This window comes from Paralichthys olivaceus, chromosome 12 (genome assembly GCF_024713975.1).
Source record: "Paralichthys olivaceus isolate ysfri-2021 chromosome 12, ASM2471397v2, whole genome shotgun sequence".
Classification (NCBI taxonomy): Eukaryota; Metazoa; Chordata; class Actinopteri; order Pleuronectiformes; family Paralichthyidae; genus Paralichthys; species Paralichthys olivaceus.
In genome coordinates, this window is record NC_091104.1 from 8,766,034 (window position 1) to 8,772,714 (window position 6,681).

A 6,681-nucleotide genomic window follows, 5' to 3' on the forward strand; every position below is an offset into this window, starting at 1 on the left:
GCTGGTGGCGATCTTTTTTTTTTTAACCGACTGTCTAAGGCTCAGTCTTTAATAAGGTGTTCCTGCCTACAACGCTCTGCTTTGCAGCAAGGGTGTAAAGATGAACTGCTGTCAGTATCAACAGTGCAGGCAATTCCAAAGCAGGTGGGAGCAGCAGTTCCTCACTGTCCACACATTAGAAAGCAGACAACAACACATCCATCCAAACATCTATATAACACCTATAATATACTGGGTAATGAGGTGGATGCCAAACTGCAATGTTTTTACAATAATGAGTCATTTAAATTTATAATCTGTTGAAAAATACTTTAGGAAAAAACATATTTCTAATGCAAGTGGGCCAGTAATAGAAGTTATCTCATTCCACCATACAAACACAACTATAAAAGAATACGACTGGTTTGGCATTTTAATTGGACTGATCCAATTAAAATGCTGATTTAATTGGACTGAGAAGAGACACCAAATTAACTAATTATCACAGCTTATGTTAACATCAAGTATGAAGGCAATCGCTCCTTTTGTGTTGCATTTCCCTCGATTTACATGCCACAGTTGGAGTTAGACATTATTTAAATAGTTGACATCAATGTGTGTTAAATATCAGAATAAAAAGGTTTTGCTAAAGTTGTAGTTAGCCCTAGCAGTGCTAAACGTAGAGCAACTAGTATGTGTAGCTGCCTTTTTTGTTGTTTCTAACGTTTGACAATTACAACTGTGAGATTTTGTGTAAAAAGTAAGCTGTGACATCCTTTCCCAAATCCTCAGGCATTCACACAAACCAGAGTTTTTGAAAATCTACACTTTGGAAGGCATTTGGGAAAAAGCTCGTTTGTGTGTGGATGAGAGGCAGAAACTTTGTGCGGAAAATGCTGAAGTATAACGTAACAAAATGTTCCTTGAAGAGTTCTAACTTGTTTTAAGATGTCGGCAGTTACTTTTATGGTGCAGCAGATCTACATGTTCTACAAACGGCTTCTACTACAAACTCCATTGTATTTTATGAGCTCATGCTTCAAATATAAAACCTTCATGTACTATGTGACTAGTTATTACAGCTGTCAAATAAATCCTGAGATGTCAAAGCTTTGACATGCACTGAAATAAATGTCTGATTTTACACAATTACTTGAGTACAGAGCCTCTCCAGGGAGATCAGTATAAAGCCAAGTGATCAGTCTTTCACACCATTTAATGAAAAAGCAATGACTGTATGCTGTAGGGAAGAAAACAAGGGGTCCGCTCTTTGTAAAGAAGGTATCAATTGTATTTGTGATAAAAATTCAAGTATGTTCCTGTCAGATCCAAGATGAGACCGAGATACTCTTCATTAAAGCAGTGGGCTGACATTGGGAAAGAAGCATCTTGGAAAGTAAAGTCTTGGTGTCGTCTTCACACTCTTGACTCTCTAATAAACTAGTAACAGCCACAGCCAGTCAATAACCTGCATCAGCAAACACACTTGTGCTTCAGCTGCAGGTAGAAGCTGCTTGTTCAGCGTAGCAACCACTGAGCCGTGTAGGAATACCAGAGAGAAATCACACACCTCCAAAACACACATACACTACGCACGACATGACGCACCTGGTCTCATTAATGCTCCCTCCGACAGCTGAATAGCATCACGTTATCAAATACCCTCTGAATGCAGAGGAAACCTCCCTCATGGTGCTGGAACTACAACCGCTTGGCATCACATTATTTGATAAATTAGCCTGGACATTTCCAACAGGAAGTAAAACATTAGCCATGCTAATGGTGACTATAAAGCACAGCTAGCATTGTGATTTTTACTGTCCATCTCGTCATAAAAACATCATCGCTGCGTCCCCCTCGCAGTGAATACTCCCAATAATCTAATGCTGTATTTTCTAGATCATCTGGACATGATGTAGTGTTTCTACTACTAGAAAGACTTCGGAGATTATCCAGAGCCTCTGACTTGGAAATTTTTTCCTCACATACAACTCTTCTGGATAATTTATTAAAGGAGATTATCAGGAGTTCAGTGTATGTCCGAGAGGAGCTTAAAGGTCTATGAGGCTCTATGTACTCTTATCTTCCTGAGCTGAACACTGATAACTGAGTGACAATAACTCATGCATGTTGCATCATATATCATTCATTTTGAATGGGCCTTTTGTCTTTACAGCTGCTTGGCATCTGAAATTAGAGTAGAACCATTATTGGCACTGCATATGATTATTTTCAGATACTACTATATCTGATACCACCAAGCTGCAAACTTCTGACACTTGGCCAGAAGCTCCTCATCTTTAAACGCTACATTCTGCACGACATTTCCAAACAATCAACATTTAAGTTTCCTGTTGTTCCCTGCTACAAACTACTGTAGCTGACACAACTTTAATGTCTGTGATAAGGCTGCAATATCATTTTTTGTTGCAAGTATATGACCAGTGAATCTAAATATTATCCCTGAGTGGTAACACTATGCTGGGAAACTGTCTCGAATAACTCTGGTCCGACCACAGCAACCAGAGACTCTACAGTCCTGTCATTTCAAGATATCCCTTAAATGGCAAGAACTGACTTGCTTCTACAAGTCAGACCAAACCAGTCCAAAAACAGAACAGGGTAATGTGATGATTTAGGTCAAGTTGCCGTTCTAAGTTATTAATGTGCTTATCATCCTTCTAATGTCATTTCTATCTTTATTATTTTCTCTCCTTAGTTGCTTCGTCACAAGTATCACAGTGACTCTACTGATTCACAGGCTTACAAAATATTCAGTTCTGCTCCAGCACAAGTCTACAGTTGAGTAAACAGATTCACACAACAGGAAACCACATCACAATGAAAGCCTTAAATCAGCCAGAGGTGACAAAACTGTTCTACAAAGTGTTATGCAGGATTTTTTGCATAGAGACATGAACAGACTGGAGGGCTTCCCTTATTAAAAAACAACAAAAACACACTGAACACTACTGTAGCACCATCATTTCCTTTCCTTGCAAGGTGTGAAATATTTAAGCATACATGAATTAAATGCATGGATATGGACTAATAATGCATTATGGGGTACCCCTGGGACTTCTGGTACGATAAATGCATTCAGAACATTGAGGTAAATGCACCTCTGCCTGATTTTATTATTTTTATAGACCTAAGTATGAATGAAACTGTAAAGTGGATTAATCTTACACTGAGTATTGTAATGCTTCAAGAAGTTTTATTTTCAACACACACATTTAAACAGACTAATAAAGGCAGATTGCAGTAATATTTTTTCTCTTGACTTCCCTCTGGCTGTGCTGAACCCTCTGAAAAGGCTGGACAACAATAAGCACGGGAAACGTTCCCTCTAAAGCCCACATCTTGAATCAAGGTCACCGTGTAATAGGCTATGACAAATGTCAAAGCCATTACATAATCTCCTGAGCTGTGTCATTATAAGCATATAGCTCTAATGCAAAGCACACTGCAACTGAGCGGTTAGAGCCTCTGGCTTAGGAACCATTAAATGACGCAATTAATAACAGAAAGCATGTCTGCTCAGCTTTACAGGATGTTGAGAATAATTCAAACATCAGGATACATTTATGAAGTAAATGCAGACAAGACATTTGGTTTTCTTAACAGAACAAATTTCTTCTCAAAACAAACAATCATTCCATATTCATTGCTTCAAATGAACACCTGTAAAATAACAGTCTACGTTACGTGTATTACTATCACTAATGAGAAACATTATGTGGATCTCTGGCCTTTAGAGAAAGGGCATAGAGCCAAGCAATCGAAACGCTACAGGAAGGAGGAGGGACCAGTCATCACTCCTGTTAACCGTCAATGTAATGTAAAGGTTTGAAATGTGACATGTTCTCCACACCAGCCACACAGTTTGAAAGAGTTTGAAAATGATGCACATTTCTCTGTAGATACCTGGATTATAAGTGTAATTATGTGTTTTAGTGAGTGAAAAAACTAAAGCAATGGATATGGTTATTCACTGGAACAACCTCTACAGTCCGAGCTGACCACAACGCAGTCTGGCATCAGTGCATTAGGCCTGTGGTGACTTTTCACATGGACGAGAGCCAAAGGTCATGGTGTTTGAGTGTGTGTGTGCATGTTTTGCTTGCAGTGGCTGAGGAGCTCAAATTACACAACACAACAAACCAAATGATCCCAATGAAGCAAAGAAAGGAATGATATTTTCTGTTCATCTCTTTTACACAATTTGACAACCAGTGGGGATGTACTCAAATCTAACATCTGATAGTTGCAGTTTATAATTTATTTCCAATAAAACCACACATCCATTTGTGTTTCAAGATGCCATCATAAACTCTAGGTATGAAATCAACTGGTTCATCATCAGCTACACCAAATTAAAATTTAACAGTAGTAGATGACACACTGCACTTGACTGACTGTAGCACCACTGTAATTATTAATAGCATTTTTGAGATTGTTCACATAGTAATATTTCATGTAGAATTAGACATTTCATGAAAACTAAACTCAATACATGTTGCTATGGGGAGGAAATGTATTGATTTATTGTGCAAGACATCATAAATTTGTAAGAAATCAATGATTTTGAATTATTGGATTCACCAAAACAGGCAGACAACCAAGATTAATTGGTTTGCAAGGATACACATATATCACTATATCAGTTGATGGTGTGATAGAACAGAAGAAGATTTAATTAATTCCACCTCTGTAGATGGACTGGAGCCACTTGAGCAAGCTCGATCAGAAGAAGTGTTCCCTCAAGGCCACTTTGTGTGGAGCAATAGAAAATAGAAAGCAACATCACGTTAAGAAATAATGATTAAGTATTGGGTTTGAACATATGAAGGAGACTGTTGGTTCCAGCTGTAACAAATCTACACCTTATAGAAACTGCAGCTCTGCAATGCATTTCACACGTGCATTCACAATGTTCTCATGGTTCATTCATTCAAAGATGTGAACTCGCAGATTGAACGTGTTCATTATATAAAGACAGAAGCCATACATGTCAACAGAGGCAAGAACAGTGCAAAGCTCTGAACGAGGGCCTTCATACACTTCATCCACAATTGCAATCCTCACCATGTTAAGCATGCATTGCTCAACTTGTTCTGCAGGATATATGGTAATGGAAGGCACGCGAGCTGCAGATAGCACAGCAGAGACAGCCCAGGTGAGAAATCACATGGCTGACTGTAAACAAAGCAGTTATGCAACAATTTGCACACTGACAGGAGGCTGACCCACAATCAGCTGCCCCCCAGCTACATGCAGGTCAGGGCGGGAGAGGAGCCAGAACCTGTGGGGCTGGCTGGTGGAGCCCATCCCCCCCAGACTGATGTGACTCATGTTTCCCCCGCTCAGTGTTGCCTGCTTCCCGCACAGAAGGGGGCGGGAAAGGGGGAGAGAGAGCGAGAAGCGCCATAATGTTGTTGTTGAAAAACATGCACGGTGTCCGTCCTGCAAGCACGTTCACAAATGCATCCACGTGCTGTCGTTCATTACACAAACAGGCTCATTGGCCGCGTGCAAAGTCACCACCACTGTTCAAAACTTGAAGGAGGAAGATGGGATGATGGGAGAGAGAGAGAGAAAAAAAAAGTGGCACGTTCGCAGCAAACAATGTGCGGAGAGGAGAAAGTGCCAGAGGCAGAAAAACAACAAAAGTCGAACAGCAACGTGGCAATCTCATGTGAGCAGGTGACAAGAGCTAAATCAGCAGGGCGATCACAGCAGGGCAGAGGGAAGGTGATGCTGTGGATGCTTCGCTGCAAAGAGCGAGAAAACACGTCACACCGCATGGCTCTTTATTTGTTGACAAGCCCAACTCCCGGCGCCGGGCGGGGACGTGCGGGCAAAGCGGGGGCCGGCGCTGCGGCAGCCGCTCGCCCCTCCGGCGGGTCGCCCTGCCGGATTGCTCCAGGAGAGGTAGCTACATGCTAACAGCTCCGGCTAGGCTATAATGTAACTGAGCGGAGGGAGAGAAAGCACATTCACCCCCGTTAGCCGCTAGCGCCCATCCCCCATCCAGCCAGCCTCCCCTGTCTGCGTCCACCATCTTTAATCTGCGCCCCGTCTCCCTGCCCGCCGCACAAAACACGACAAAAACCCCGAGCACTCACCTTCAGCGACCATCGCCGAATCGATTAGCGCCCTCCGCAACGATTAATCGATTTTCGTGATAATATCGTGCGTATTTTAATATTGAAAATTGGCCGAGCGAGCGGAACCGCGCCTTCGGAGAAGAGCAGCAATCCTAAACCGCCATCTGGTGGTTTTTCCGTCTCTGTGATGCAGCGGGAGCGGCGCAGCCTCAGACCGACACACAGCTGCCCCCTGGCGGACACACCGCGCCGAGGCGGCCGCGCGCCTCGGGCGGGCGGGCGGGCGGGCACGGGGAAGGGGAGGGGCCCGCCAGCACAGCGCTCACGGGGACGCGCACGAGAGCAGAGGGACTCCCCTGTTTGTTTTGACGAGACCCTTGCTTCGTGCAGGATGCGTGGATTATAACACCACCAGAGATCACAGTATCGATCAATGTGACTTCTTCCCGTCTGTAGGCACGCTGTCTCTTAACTGTCTGTTACTGTAGAGACAGAACTGAGCTTATACATCTGCCTGCAGGATGTAACACCCTCCAATAACAAACACATACTTTAGATCAACACACGTGTTACAGCGAGAGATTCAAATTAA

General features: G+C 42.6%; 1 protein-coding gene across 1 annotated transcript in view; it reads right to left on the bottom strand.

The window, feature by feature from the left end:
• stag1a (STAG1 cohesin complex component a) overlaps positions 1-6,304 on the bottom strand; it is a 37,404-nt gene extending 31,100 nt beyond the window's left edge. Inside the window, exon 1 of the mRNA XM_020098139.2 lies at positions 6,108-6,304. The gene's annotated coding sequence lies outside the window, so the exon portion shown is untranslated. The remainder of the gene's footprint in view (positions 1-6,107) is intronic.
• Positions 6,305-6,681: the final 377 nt, after the last annotated feature.